The sequence below is a fragment of the Pantherophis guttatus genome, chromosome 1, assembly GCF_059756535.1.
Source record: "Pantherophis guttatus breed Tessera chromosome 1, ASM5975653v1, whole genome shotgun sequence".
NCBI lineage: Eukaryota > Metazoa > Chordata > Lepidosauria > Squamata > Colubridae > Pantherophis > Pantherophis guttatus.
This window is the reverse complement of record NC_142063.1, coordinates 206,582,019-206,597,914: the sequence shown is the minus strand read 5'-3', so window position 1 is coordinate 206,597,914 and position 15,896 is coordinate 206,582,019. Positions and strand designations below refer to the sequence as shown.

At 38.2% G+C, this 15,896-nt stretch overlaps 1 long non-coding RNA gene across 1 annotated transcript; it reads right to left on the bottom strand.

The window, feature by feature from the left end:
• Positions 1-2,910: 2,910 nt before the first annotated feature.
• On the bottom strand, positions 2,911-15,827 carry LOC117674282 (uncharacterized). The gene is made up of 4 exons (XR_015731286.1): positions 15,757-15,827; positions 11,472-11,652; positions 9,621-9,700; positions 2,911-3,070 (listed from the first exon to the last, which is right to left on the bottom strand). It is a non-coding gene; the product is annotated as an uncharacterized LOC117674282 (long non-coding RNA).
• Positions 15,828-15,896: the final 69 nt, after the last annotated feature.

Sequence of the window (15,896 nt, the reverse complement as noted above, 5' to 3'; positions counted from 1 at the left end):
AACTAATTGGTAATGGGGGCAATGTAAAATTACCTGTGTGTTGGTCTCAGATGCATTTGTACTACATGGACATGAACATGCTAAGTGGACATCAACATGCTACATGGACAGATTCTAACTTCTTTTAACCCAATAGAAGAAGATAGTTCTCCAATAAATGCCAATATGACTGGAACACAGGATATACGGAAAACCTTCCCATGATGCCATTCCATGGATATTTATTTGGTAGGAAATTCAGTTATAAACAACTCTAATGAAGCTAATGGACTTAGGTCCAGATAAGTCTACATAGCAATGCCATCTTCAAAAGTGCATTATGTCTAACAAACAAATGTGTCAGGCCTGAAGAATCAGGACCACACATTAAATTCCAGTTAAGATTATTTATTGCCTATGTCTATACACAAAAATCTAGCCAACTAATAAAAGGTAAAGGCTTACCCTATCCAGTTGTGTCTCTCTGTGTGTGCTCATTTTGTTTTCTTAGCCAAGGGAGCCAGTATTGTCTGAAGACATTTCTGTGGTCATTTGGCCAGCATGACTATATGCTGAGGTGAATGGAATGCTGTTACCTTCCCACTGAAATGGTACCTATTTATCTATTTCCATTTGCGTGATGGAGCTCACCCCATCACAGTGCTTGGGTCTCAAACTGCCAACCTTTTCGTTGATGAGTCCAGTGTCTTAATTGCTCCCCCACTGCACCCCTAGTCAGCAAATGGTCAGCACTAAACTGGCACTAAATAAGAGTCAACGGAATTCAAGAAGGATTGAGCTTAAACCACTTGTGGGAATGTAATGACTCCAGGCTGATTCCTCTCCTGACTCTGCCTCTAGGCTCTGCCTCTCCTTCTCCTACAAATGACTTTTAAAATACAAGAAGCACCTATCAGGTTGAAAGGAGTTCAACCAATTTTTGAGGCCGGTGTGTGTGTGTGTCCCAGTATGAACGTCTTTATGAATCCAAGTAAAAGAAGAAATTCAGAGTATATTTTTCTCTATACGTAACATTCAGTTGCTAGGTTCATATAAGGGTTACAATTATAGTACACTACTAAATATTTAGAGAGTCTTTCTATGTATGGCTGCATGTAAACCTAAGGAAAAGCTGCTGAAGAATGACTTTGGTGGGCCTGATCATCCAACTTCCCAGTCAGACTGGTGTTTCTGCTACATATGTACCTGAATATTTATAATAAAAGTTCATGATTCACTAAAAAAATTGAAAAATCATGTAGACGCGGCATGATCTCTGTGTTTACTTGCCCTGTGCTTTTTCATGTTTAATGCCTTGACCAATAGCAAATGTCAAAAAAAGAGGCAGCTCCGGGTCATCACTTCTGTTTGTAAACAAAGGGTAAATGTCAAATGTTTAACAAGCCAAACATAATGGTTAACACACTGTTCTGCATTATTAGATTAAGGAAAAAAAATGAAACCTCCCAATCTAACTGACAATCTGAAACAGAAAAGACTGTTTTTAGACTGAATACACTTTTATTTATAGGTTGTCTTTATTAGCCATTTGGATATTTCTGCACAAAATAAGTCCTTTTGCTGCAGGGCAATCCAAAATACAAAACAGGTATTCAAAAAGTTATTCAGCAACTTGTTTCTAATTCTGCAATACTTTGAATGGAAGACTATAAGATAAACAAAGCTCTGGAGTTACATGACAGAAAGACAGGGGCTGGGGTGGGGGAACCCAAACGAAACCTCTGAAGATCAGACTGTAGCTTCAGAGCCTCTTCAAATGTCACTGTGGGAAGAAATGTCCATCTGGTTCAGTTTCAAGCTGGGAGAAAGACACTGGAAAGATAGTTTATTGATGAAGTAGAACCACATGGGTGTGTGGTTCTGGTGCAGCTGACCAAAATGGAGTTGAGAGTGGGTGGCTTTTATACCTTCTTTTGGGCTTTGCACTTGAGCTTCCTGTTCCTGCACAAAAACATGTATTCTATTGGCTGTGGTCAGATTCCTATGGGGTCATGTAAGGGTCATAGCTGGTTCTATAGGCAAAAGAGGAAATGCAAATCCTAGGTGTTTGTCTGAGCTAATCTGGTCAGCCTCTGGCTTATTGTTTATCTGAGCTCCCAGGTGAAGTTTGGACTGCTCTGGGATGGTGCAATGAAGGGGCTTGTATTCTGAAAGGATGTTGGGCAATTCCTATTGTGGCTTAATGGCTTTTGTCCTATTTTGGATCTTGAGTGAGGGGGGCTGCTTCTAATCCTACCATTCTGCCTTTGTTCAGACTTTGCTGCAGGGAGTTTCAAAATATCCTGTCTTGAATGGATTTCTGCCTGCAGTATTTGGTTTGGCTATGTATAGAGCTATCTAGATACTTGTCTTCCTCTTTCAATAAGCTGTTTATCTCTTAAGTGCTGACATCTACTGTGGGCTATTAAGCAAAGTGGGGGCTGCTTTCTGCCTCTAAAAAAAGATTTTCCATTTGTCTCTTTGGAGAAATATAATATTCTGTCTTTTTTTAATATTTCCCAAAATATTTCATTCTTCTAAGAGGGGTAGGCACTGAGTTTCTACATTACATTTGTAATATGTAACATAGCAGAAAAAAAGTTTGAAAGAATGATTATGTTAAGCACATTTATTTTATATTTTCAATTAAACCACAGGCCTTGTCCCCTTCCCAAGTTACATGTTCTGTTTTAGCAACAGAGAACGTAGCAGAATGACTGAGTTCAGAAAATATTGGATCATTTCCCAATAATTTAACCATTAAAATTATTTACTTTCACTCCTTTTTCCATGAAACCCAGCAAGATTACATAGCCTACCTAGGGTCCCCATTTATCTGTATTTATTTCCTTTGTTCATGTTTACGTTCATACTTCTACTTGCTACTTTGTGCATGTTTGACAAATAAAATAAAATAAAATAGGCGCTCAATAATGATGAAAATATTTATTTTTACAGCATTCTCTACAGATGTACATTCTACAATGAGAATGTGGAATTAACTCAGGGATCCAGAGTTCTTTGTATCAACAACTGTGCAGATTGGAATCATCCTTGTTTACTTGGTTACACCAGTCCTTCCCTGGAAACTCTAGAGGAAACATAATAATCATGGGATAAATGGAAAAGGCTTCCTATTCACTGGTAACAGAAAGGCAGAGAAAATAAATAAATGCACAGTTCCTGGAACAGAAAGTCTCTCTCAACCATCCATCCTGGAAATATTTCAATTTGATCATGTCATCTAAAATTGAAGTATCCAACGTGCTGATCAAATAACACTATTAAGAATTAAACAAAACTTTAAAGTGGAGGGTAGACTCAATGAACCTAGATTATGAAATAAATCTAGTTATAATAGTGAGAGATAAAAAAGGAGAAAAAAAATTGTATCTTTGACCTGATAAAGAAGAGCTCTTTAAACGTTTCCAATATTTAGTCAGAAAAAAGTTTAGCTGGATCACTATGGACTGGTCATTTTCTTTCAGCCCAACCAAGCCTAAAGGGTCACTATGGGAATAATTCATGGAGAGTTCATTTACAGAAAAATGATGGCTATGCAATCAATGCCCAAATGGAAAAGAATAGTTTCCTCTCTGTGTAGCACTTCAATAATCTTTCTATGATAGATAGTTACAGCTGTATTACAAATGGGTATGGAGCACCTCAGAAAAATTGCCTTATCAAAAGTTACCAATAAGCTAATGGCTGAGAAGAAATTTGAACTCAGGACCTTTTAGCTGATGCTACTCCATTTACTATTACCAAACAACAGCCAAATGACTACTTAAAATTTCTAGGAGCAAAAAAGTTCAACTGCTTATATAGATTTTCTCAAAAAGTTCATTTCATTTATTCTATTTGCACAATTTGGAGGCTGCCTGTCTCTTGGTGTCTGATAACCTACTCTTAAAATATAGGAAAAATACAAAAAAAAAAAAAGGGGGGGGAAATCAGTGGGGTGATAACAGTTTTGGGTAAAGGCAATAAACAAAATTAAAATGATTGCTACTGCTCTGTGAACCTTCTACTATTAACTCCCAGGGTTAACCAACTTAATTTCTCTGGAGGTTACCTCAGATATTTGCCAATGCAGGTCCTGACTTTATAAGGGGCATGCCATGAAGTTACGCAGCTGGAACACCCTTCTCTTAGTTTTATTTTACAGCAACTATTCTCTATACTGTGCAACACAAAAACATTGTTTTCATATCTTGGTGTAGTAAGAACAGGGTCTCATATAAGGAGGGAAAACAACAAAATGCGGACCAACCCCAATAATGATACTGAGACCCATAAATCCTATAAAGTAGGAAAACAGATGAGGATTGATTCCTATCCTCCATCACAGAGATGACAAAAAAGTAGCAGATTTACAGCTTCTGTATATATTTTATAAAATACACTAAACACAAATACTAACTGAAATATCTATTCGAAGCATGTTCAAGCCCTCAGTAGCTTTGTCAACATTTTTTTTTCTAAACATGTGTCTGCCATCTAGTGGCTTTAGTTCACAAAAGAAACCCCTAGAGAAAAGTGGTTACGATAAAAACTCAGTTCTGTCCTTTGTGAAATGCATGATTTTTTTTAATTATTATCATCATCATCATCATCATCATCATCATCATCATCATCATCATCATCATTTTTATTCATTAAACATGAAACTCAGTCAACTTAACATTTAAAAATGTGTCACGAGTGACTGGTGCTAATGGTTGATACGGGTTGCTGCCAATATCCTAGGTATCAACCAAGTACCTTCTTAAAATATACGATGTTCCGAGTAGCGCAGTTTTTTGCAGTTCCTCTGGTGTTATTGCAGGAAGCTGCAATTTCTTGATGTGTTTTGTAAAATTCTTGGACATGGTACCGAGTGCCCCAATGACAATGTGTATCACTGTTACATGTTTCATCCGTAACCGTGTAGTTTCAATGGGCAGGTCGTGATATTTCATGATTTTTTCCAGTTCTTTTTCTTCAACTCTGGCATCTCCTGGTACAGCGATATCAATAAATTGTATGCTTCATCCCTTGAAAACTGTGATATCTGGCATGTTGTGTTCCAAATGACTGTTGTGACCCAGGCCCAAGTAAGTAGTAGGAAAATCAGTCAGTGAAAAAAACAAACAAACTTTATTCAAGCAGCTGAGAATTACTTCATTCCCACCGTCGTTCAACTAAATTAAAGCAAATTCCTCCCAACACAAATTCTTCAGTTCTATTGCAAACCTTGGTCCAATTAGGCAAACTGCCAAAGGCCTTTCTTGGCAAATGTTCAGAAGTCACAGATACAAAAATAAATACAAGACATAAACTAAGAAGACGACGAAGCTACCAATGTTGTTTTCCAGCAAACCCAAAATGCCGTTGCTGGTCTGTTTTAAGCCTTATGGGAGGGGCCAATAATCTCTTGGCCCTACTCCCGAGTTGTCCTCTTTGCTTGAGCTGCTCTTGCCTTCTGGCAGCTCTTCTCATGCGTGCATTAGGAACAGGCTCCTCCTGTTCCTCTGCCTCACTCAAATCAGTCTCTGGAGGCTTTGGAGTCCGCACCTCACTCCCAGATGGCCATATCTCTGCCTCTGACACACAGCCCTCATCCGGGCCTTCCCCAGCCTCCAGGACTGGCCCATGTTCTTCCTTAGCCTCACTGCTGTCTGACTCCGCTGCCAGCTCCGCAGGCTGCTGGCGGACCACAACAATGACGATCCGTCTGTATTCAAAAGTCCCACAGGATCTTCACCATCTCAGTTTCAATAACTTTTTCCACTTTATGTTCCCATGACTTTTTGGATACAGGTAGGGTGTATTTTTTACATAATGACCAGTGGATTAATTTAGCAACTAGCTTTGAAATCAGTTTGTGCGATTTTGCCACACTCTTCAATTCGATTCACAGTCTGGGACAGGCAGTTCCGAGTAAAGTCGTTTTTTGCAAAATCAGAATATTCAGGTCTGATAAGTTAAAAGTTTCCATGTATCTAGGTAACCCTTTCAATATTGCTTCAAGGGCTCCTATTACTATTGGTGCAACCATTGATTTCTTCCTACACAATAATGAACTTCAATTTGCAGATCGCAGTATTTCATTATTTTTTCTAGTTGTCTCTCTTCAATTCATTCATCACCTGGTAATGCAACATCACTGAATCAGACTGTTTTCTTTTCCACAATAGTGATGTCAGGTGTGTTGTGGACCAGATGTCTGTCTGTTTGGATTCAAAATCCCCACAAGATTCTAGTAATTTTTGTTGCATTTGAGCCCAATCTTCTGGCAAAACTTCCCTTGTATGATTTTGACAACTCGATCATAATGTTGTAGATAATCAGTTTATGAGATTTTGCTGCGGCCACTGATAAGATGATATTATTATTATTAAACATGAAACTCAGTCAACTGAACATTTAAAAACGTATCACAAATATCATTGACTGGCACTGATGGTTGATGCCAGCATCCTAGGCATCAACCAAGTACCGTATTTTTGGACTATAAGACATACCAGACTAAGACGCACCTAAATATGGAAGAGGAAAACAACAAAAAAAAGTTTTTGGCCTCCATGCGCCCCATTTTGGCGCTTTTTTGGGGCCTTTTCCAGCCCTTTTTTTTGGCCCATTTTCGGGGCTTTATTTTGGCCCGCTTTTGACGCTTTTTGGCCCATTTTTGAGGCTTTTTTTTTTTGGCTCATTTTGAGTTTTTTTGGGCCCTTTTTTCTGAAAAACGGGCTGAAAAAAGCCTCAAAAATAGGCTGAAAAAACCCCCTGAAAACAGGCCAAAAAAAGGCCCGAAAATGGGGCATGCGGAGGGCAAAAAACGACCAGTGGGTGGGCGAGGCTTCGGCAATATTTGGTCTATAAGACACACAGACATTTTCACCCCTTTTTGGGAGACAAAAAAGTGTGTCTTATAGTCCAAAAAATATGGTATCTTCTTAAAATGTATGATGTTCAGAGTAGCACAGTTTTTCTGCAGTTCCGCTGGTGATAGTGCAGGAAGCTGCAATTTCTTGATGTATTTTGTACAATTCTTGGACAACCCCCCCCCTCCATTTCAAACATAAAATTTTATACAAACATGCCGGGTCAAAAAACATGCTGGTTTATACATAGGGAGTGAATAGCTTTTTGCAGGCTTTTCGCTGGGGTGGATGTTTTGTTGCCAGATAACCTTTGCATTCTCTTCTGATCCCTAGTCACCTTGACTAATAGGATTGTTGCAGTCTATGTTGTTAGTTTGCCCTGAGATGCAGCAGAAGATTCTGGGATTTCTTGACAAGAGGGTGTCTGGATAGGATGCTCCTGCCTCCTTTCATCTGCCATGTTGCACCATTTCCCTGGTTTTAGCCAACTTAAGGCAAATTCATAGGAATATACATAGGCTCCATATGATTTTTTATTTTTTTTTGAGGAGGAAGGGTCGCCTTTGAATTAGTGTGAACTCCTGGCAACTACCTGAGCAAAAACCTGCAGTTTTCTTGGCAAGGTTTCTCAGAAGTGGTTTGCCATTGCCTTCTTTCTAGGACTGAAAGAACATGACTGGCCCAAGGTCACCCTTCTGCCCCAGATGGGACTAGGACCTACAGTCCCTGAATTTCTAGTCTGATGCCTCAACCACTACACCAAACTGGTTCTCTCATATGCTCCACATAGATAATAATAATAATAATAATAATAATAATAATAATAATAATAATAATAATAATAATCCTATAATCCTGATTCAAATCATAGCCTATTAAGACAGTCTATCAATTATTCCAGTAATAACTGAATAGTTGCCGTAACTATTCGCATTTGCAGCTACATGGTGCTTGTAATCAAATCTGAAGAAACAATCAGCCTAATATCAAGCTTTGCAATAACCCTCCTACTTTATAGAAGTAAAGTACATGCAAAATGCTGGGTTTTTTTTTTTTATAATATAGTAATTTTCTGGCAGTCCACATGGTTAGGACTATTTGGCAGTAATTTTTGCCGTAACATTCATGCACCAAAGTCTTTTTATTTGGATTATATAGTAAGAATTTTCTTCTGAAACAAGTCAAATTCTACTGACCGTAGCCTTATATAATCAACAGGTGTCAAGCAGATGACATAGGCATCTATAGTTCATACATTTGTGTTCAATTTCATCCAATGAGGCCATCTGAACTGTAAGATCTCTCTGGCAGGAGAGCTTAAATATATCCTTCTACCTGCCAGAAATACACTCACAGATCAGTCCAGGTAAAGGACGTATCTAAGCAGACATCACCACCTTAAATTGGAAATAGAAGGCATAAAGCTCTAAGCTTTCATATATCTAGCCTTTGGCATGGAAGTAGATTAATGGCAGGTTTAAAAAAAAAACCTCAGCTATTTTCTACTGTATCTTACATCAGTTCTTTTATCCAACTAATATGCCTACAGCCAGTTGGTAGGAAATATTCCCTTCTCTTCATATGTTTCTCCTCCTAACAGAATGACACTGCTTTAATGGAGATTCTGTCCCTAGGAAATGATTTTAAAAATGTCCCAAGATAGGCTTAGGAACCATGTTTGAAAATATTACTCATCTGCCATTCTTTGTAAATGAGTTAATTGGAAAGAATAATTGTTACTGCCAAACAGTATAAACAACTGTGCTGCCCCACTCATTCACACTCACATGTCAGTGGGATTTACAGAGGGTTTTATTTGTCTTTCCCCATGTTAGCTCATGGATTATAGAAATTCTGAATCTCAGGAAACACAAATGAGCACACAGCCACAACCCACACACATTGCTTCCAGCAACGTCTCCCTCTGCCTGCTGTGCTAAATAGCTCCCGGTGCAGCCCATCAAGAGGGGCGGGGCCTTTTCCCAAGCTATCTGGCAGACCGCCATTTCTCTGCCCTACATGATCTGAGATCTACCATGGCAGGCAGTTCCTCTCCATCCTCTTCACTGGTCTGCAAGCTGTCCCGAGTTGAAGCCTGTTCTGCTCGCAGTTCAAGGTCAGTAATTCCCAATGTGCCAGGAATGATCTCATTCTCCCTCGAGCTGGCTTCTGAGGAAGATTCAGAGGAGTTGTCCAAAGGAGACATCACAACAACCAAAACATCCCACAGTGGCCATCATGCTGTCCCAAGGCTTAGGAGAACATGCAAGCTTTCAATTGCTTTCTAAATGTTAGTGGTGTGGGTGGAGGAAATAAAGATTTTGGGGGGATGCTATTCCAGAGAGTAGGCACAATAGTTTGTCTTCTGCATACATTATTCTAACAGAAAAAAAAATCATTGAAAATTTTCTTAATCCTCCTTGTTCATATTTTCCCCAATTTTGTGAAATAAGCTTTGAAATCCATTTGCAAACATAGTTTAGCGATCAGTTCGCCTTCCCTTTTTTTTCAATGGGCTTCTTAATTCCTCTTTTGTTTGCTCACCTATCCTCCTTTCTCTTGCTTCTTCCAAACAGTCAAGCTGTAATACCATATAAAAATAATTAGGTGACATTTTCATTTCCCCCCTTTCCATGTTTACCACCTAAGTACAATAATGTCAGGACTGTCATCCTGCTGCAGCAGCCATCCTTGTCAGATGCCAGTCTACTGCAGAGGGAGAGGGAGCTGCGGGGAGGCAAGGAGTTGGGATAAGGGGGAATCAAAACTACTCACTGTGCCATCCCATGAGAGCTACTGGCTGGTCCAAGGTCACACCATGTAATACAACACTCTCCAGCCTGCCAAACCAGAGACTGTTAACAAAACAATTTGTTTGAATGTAATTGGACAATAGGAGACATCCAGAGGGAACGGTGGGGAAAAGGGAAGAGTTAACCAGATGATTTTGGCATCAAAAATTAGATTCAGATTTGCTACGCTGGAACTACTTGGCTTTAGTAAAGTGTTCTTTCACTAGCAATGGACTCAATAGCCTTTTCTTTTCTAACTGACCAGGTTGGGACAGCTGACCAATAAACTTTCAGAGAGATAGTCTTATTAGCCAGTTGCAGCAAAAAATGACAGTCTTAGCACCTGGATCCCAAGCAAATTTATGACATAAGCCTTCTTCATCAACAGAATGAAATAACTCTTCCCAGTTTTGTATTTTGTTGGGTGAAGTGGCAATAAAATTTTAAAAAATAAATCCTGGGACAATAGAGTGCAAAATAGGTACAGTGACTATTTTCAGCAAGAATAGTTTGCAGCCAATGTCTCTTTGTCACCAAAGCAGCAGCTTCTTCTTCTTTTTTGATATATTGTTGATCCTCTGGTTGCTTTTTTATATGTGGAAAGGCTGTGACCTGTTACAGAAAACATCTGTTCGAACTAAGTTCTATTGATTTTCTCTGGAGTTTATTGCCAACAGAGCACTTTCAAATTGTAGGTTTGATCAAGAGGCTCTTGACCAAACTTTCAAGATGTTAAAGCTTGGATCACCTGAATTTCATTTCTGTTGCAACTGTATATACAATTACTTTCACTATATCTGACAGGACTTACATCTATTCCCCAGATAAGGGAAGGTGATAACTCAGTAATAGAGCACATGCTTTGCAGAAAAAAAAATTCTAGTTAAAATCCAGAATTCCAAGTGTATTGCCTTTACTATTGCCAGTACTGGACTAGATGGACAATTGATCTGACTTGGAGCAAAGCAGTTTTCTATATCATTCATGGTATTGGTTTACAATCAAAATCTCTCAAGGTATCAGATATAAACAGAAAAAAATCTGGATGACCAGACAAAAGAAAGCTCTTTGCAGCTCAGATCTGGTAGCCCTACTTTATGCATACTTAGCTTACTCAATTAAGAATGTTTTGCTAATGATTGCATTTATGTGAGAATGTGCAACTCTGTAATTTTCTCTCACAATAGTGAGTCACTGCTTTAACCTGTAGTTATTAGCATGCTTGTCTGAAATTGGCTCTTAATAACATGTATTGTTAATCTATGGACAGCAAAATGTGTAGGCAGAATTCAGAGCATTATTTAAACTCTAAATTGGCAGAAGATAGGGTTCAAAGAGCTTCTCAAGATTGCTTTTCATACTTCTAAAAACTCTCATATATTTTTGTTTGAAGGCTTAATACATTTTCAAGGATATCACACAGGATATAATAGAATTAATAATAAATGGCTTACCACTACAGTATGTCAATACAACCTCTCCCACACTAATCTGAAAACATTCAACAAGCATCAAGCATGCAAGTGAAATCCAAACACCAGTTTCTGTGAAATACTCCAAGGTTAATATAAATTTTAATAAAGTTAGGTAAATTTCTCTAATTTTCTTGCTCACATTTTAAGAAAAAAAAGTATTTATTTTTAGACCTGGCAGCAGAAAACTCTTTGATCTTTATGGTTTCTGAAAACTTGTTCTCCAACAGTTTACTAACTGGCAAATTGATTGATAACAAAATGGAAATCTTTGATTACAAAAGGCAACTTCGAAAAATGAGGGAACGGATAATGAAAAGACTAAAATGATACAACAAAAGGACCCAATCTCTTCTTAGTACCTGGAGGGTTTTTAAAATCCCAATAATTTGGTTTCAATTCGAATGTATTCCATAAAGTAAGGAAAATGAACCAACTGGTAATGAATAGACAAGAAGGGCACCATGTATCCAGATAAATCTCTTCTTTCTTCACTAAGTTTTTTTTTCCAGAAAACAGATCTGGGGGAGATCAAAGAAGATCCTGAAACATAGGGAAGCAAAGATGGAGGTAGTAAATCTCTGAAAAAGGAGAATGTTTACTTTTATAGTTTTTAAATGGTTATTCTTTAAATTCTTTAAATTCAGAATTGGGTATATAAATGTTTTAAACAATTAATGATGGAATGCATTCTAAAGTCAACTTGCTCTTCAGTCTTTGGTCTAGTAGAGAGATCTTTGCAGAAATTTCTGGGAGAGAAAGAGATGAAGGAAGATCATTCTGAAACTAATAGGAAAGTGAGACAGAAACAACTGCAGAAAATAAATATTCCTTATCCGTTTATCCCCAAATTATAGCTCTATGGGTTTAGCTAGAATTCTCCATCAGAATTCTATGCTTTATTTTAATATGCGCATAATTACATGCTGTAAGGTTTCAGAAATTTTAATATAGTATCTATCATTACTGTCTCTATATATATGCTTGCTACAAATGCTCTGTGGGATTGTGCGGTTCTTTTTTTGTGTAATGTGGAACATTTCCAGACAAAAATGAACTGGTGACTCATTGCATGTGCTGCTCAGCAATCTTAACTTCTCTTTTGTACTATTGTGTGGGACACTGATGTTTAAACTGCTGTTCATGGTTATGGGTGCTAAATACTTCACCGAATCCACTTATAATTGTTGGCATTTAATTCCCTAAAATTAAAAAGGGAGCTTTACATTTCCCTGTTTCTTATTTTTAATAAAAATGGTTTTTTAAATTATATTTTGATGCTATCATTTTTTTTTCCTTAAAAGGAGTCAGATTGCTGTGGAGTGCTGGGAGGAGCTGCCACTTTGTGCTGTGGCCCTGGGGTGGCTGACCACGATATGGGGCTTGAGACAGCACTCCCCAATGGTGGGAGCACTGGAGCTGAAGTAGAGATCAGGGTTCGGGACAGCCAGCTGAGACTGCTTAAGGCTGCATTAGTCCTAGAACTACCACCAAGGAGTGCCACTGTACGTGGCAGCCAAAGCAGAGATGGGGGAAGGGGAAGATAGGTGGAGTTGAAGCACCCTTGTGATCTTAAATGTGGGCGGGCTGCCAAGTGTCAAATTTTTATCACGTGACTAATGTTAGAACCATTCATTCAGCACCACCGTTAACTTTGGATGGTTGCTAAATGAATGGCCGTTAAGTGAGGATTACCTACCATGTGTCCCTGAAAATAAGACTCTATCTTATATTTTTTTGAACCCTGAAATAAGCACTTGGCCTTATTGCCATGCGCTCAAAAGCCCGATTGGGCTTATTATCAGGGGATGTCTTATTTTGGATGAAACAGGGTATAGATTCCACAATTTAAATTCGCAAGAACTTGCAAACATTTTTGGAGGGTTTCAGCAGACACATGGAGGGAAATGATCAATAACAGTGATCAAATGAGTAAATGAACCTTTGTTATAGCTAACGGAGAGTGATAAAAGATACAACTGAAAACAGCTAAAAAGTCTTAAATGAAACTAGAGTAACACAGGCAATTTTAATAGATGAAATTAAAATATTAAAATTATGGAAGACCGTTCACCAATTGATGCCTAATTTTCATAATTTCTGCACCAATGTTTTGCTACAATCTGAGTTTAACTGGCTTACAATCCAAGAAAAGGATGGTCACCTACGTTTTGTCGTACCATCCAGGGTACTGATGTAAAAGAGGCAGGATTTAGGTATTAGCCATGGAGTGCAATACTGCACTCCTGCTACTGCTACTTCTGCTGATCACCAGCTGCCAACAGTTTGGCAGATCAAATCTCACCAGAGTCAAGGTTGATTCAGCCTTCCATCCATTATAAATGAGGACCCAGATTGTTGGGGGCAATATGCTGACTCTGTAAACCAGTTAGAGAGAGCTGTGAAGCACTGTAAAGCAGTATATAAGTCTATTGCTATTGCTATTACAAATATATCTATAGATGGTACAATAAAATAACACATGCTGCATTATTTCAACATCTCCAGTTTCACATGGGCAAACATGTTTTTTAAAAGGGATTTTAGAGTAATGTCCCTGTAATAATGCAGAAGGCAAAATATTATGTCTTGTTTACAAGTTTAACTGTGAATATTTGGATTTTCAAAAGCTTTTGACCGTATTCTCCATTAAAGGCTCTGAGTAAATTTAGCAGTTATGGAATAAGATAATCTGTCTTTTTATGAATTTCTAAATGGCTTCAAAAAGTTAAATGGAGGAATAAATGGGTAATTTTCGCAATAGAGATTATTAAGAAATGGAATTTCTCAAGGATCTGTATTCAAAATGGTGCTTTTAAAACTTCTTATAAACTATCTTCTCTTGGGATAAGCAGTAGGCTGACCAAATTTTCAGACAATATAAACTGTGCAGGCTGATTTTTTTTTAAAAAAATCAAAGCTACTGAAGGATTGCAGAAGAATATATTTAACTGGATGAAAGGTCCACCAGTTGATGGACCATTAATTCAACTTAATGTAAAGTGATGCACATTGAGGCAAAAACAACAGAACCTGTTGTTAAAAAAATTGAATCCCACCACTGTTTGGGACCGTAGCTTAAAAAAAAAAGACTCAGATGGGGACATGATGAAGGTGATCAATCATGTAACATGAAGTGAGTCTAACTTTAAATAGTGTCCTACATCACCATCTGCTTAAGAAATATTACCCAGGTTGCACTGAGTTTATACAGGTAGTCCTTGACTTAAAATAGTTCATTTAGTGACAGTTCAAAGTTACAACGGTACTGAAAAAGTGAGTTATGACCGTTTTTCACACTTACAACCACTGCAGCATCCCCTTGGTCACATGATCAAAATTTGAATGCTTGGCAACTGACTCATATTTATGACGGTTGCCATGTCCTGGGGGGTCATGTGATCACCATTTGCTACCTTTTGATAAGCAAAGTCAATGGGGAAGCCAGATTCACTTAACAACCGTGTTACTAACTTAACAACTGCAACGATTCACTTAACAACTATGGCAAGAAGTTGTAAAATGAGGCAAAATTCACTTAACAAATGAAACAACAGTAGTTTTGGGCTCAATTGTGCTCATAAATCAAGGACTACCTGTATTTTATTTTTATTTTGACATGTATGTTTTCGTTCCTGTTTAAAATTCATCTACAGCAAAGACTTAGTAACCCTGAAAAACAAATTTTGCAGAAATACAATGGGACACTCTATTTATGTTATTACAATCTTACAGTAAACGTGAGGATTCTTCCTAACAGGCAATCTAATACTTCTCTAACTCATGGTTTTTAAACTTTTTGAGATTATTTCAAGGCTGCTGGGCTTCATCTCCAGCATAACCTGGTATGGGCTAAATTATAACAGTATGGACTGAAGTACAGATGTCTTTGGCTATCAACTACCATTGAAATATTAACAACATGCGGCCCCTTTCGCTGAGAGATAATATGTAAGGAAAGGTTTGAGCAGAATGAAAGCAAAAATCTGACCAGGGATAATGAATTCTTTACTTTTTCCAAAGTAAAAGGAATTATTATTATTATTATTATTAATAATAATAATAATAATAATAATAATAATAATAATAATAATAATAATAATAATAATAATAATCTGCCAATACATCACACAGTCCTAAATGCTTGGGAAGTGTTCGACTAGTGATTTGGGATACGAAATCCAGCATGGTTATTTCGTTTGCTGTGTATATTGTCATTTTGTGTATAATAATAATAATAATAATAACAACAGAGCCAGAAGGGACCCTGGAGGTCTTCTAGTCCAACCCCCTGCTCAAGCAGGAGACCCTGTACCATTTCAGACAAATGTTTGTCCAGTGTCTTCTTAAAAACCTCCAGTGATGTTAGCACTAGCAACTCACAACTTCTGAAGGCAAAGCCCACTGGTGAATTGTCCTCACTGTTAGGAAGTTCCTCCTTAATTATTCCAGGTTTTTCCTCTCATTGATTAGCTTCCATCCATTGCTTCTCGCTTTTGCCTTCTAGTGCTTTGGAAAATACGTTGGAACAGCCCTCCCTCTCCCACTTCTTTCTGGCACCTACGCCCACCCCGCTGCTGTGACGCGGCCAAAAAAAAGCGACATTTGCTCGAATTGAAATTAAACGTTTAAAAAAAAAAAACATACCTCCGCCGTCGCTCAGCTGCCGCGCCTTCTCCACCCCCGCCACGCCCCATCCAGAGGCTCCGCCTTCCCCGCTCTGCCTCTCGCACCGCGCCCTAGCCACGCCCGCCACGCCCTCTCCCCGCTTTGAGAAAACTGCCAAT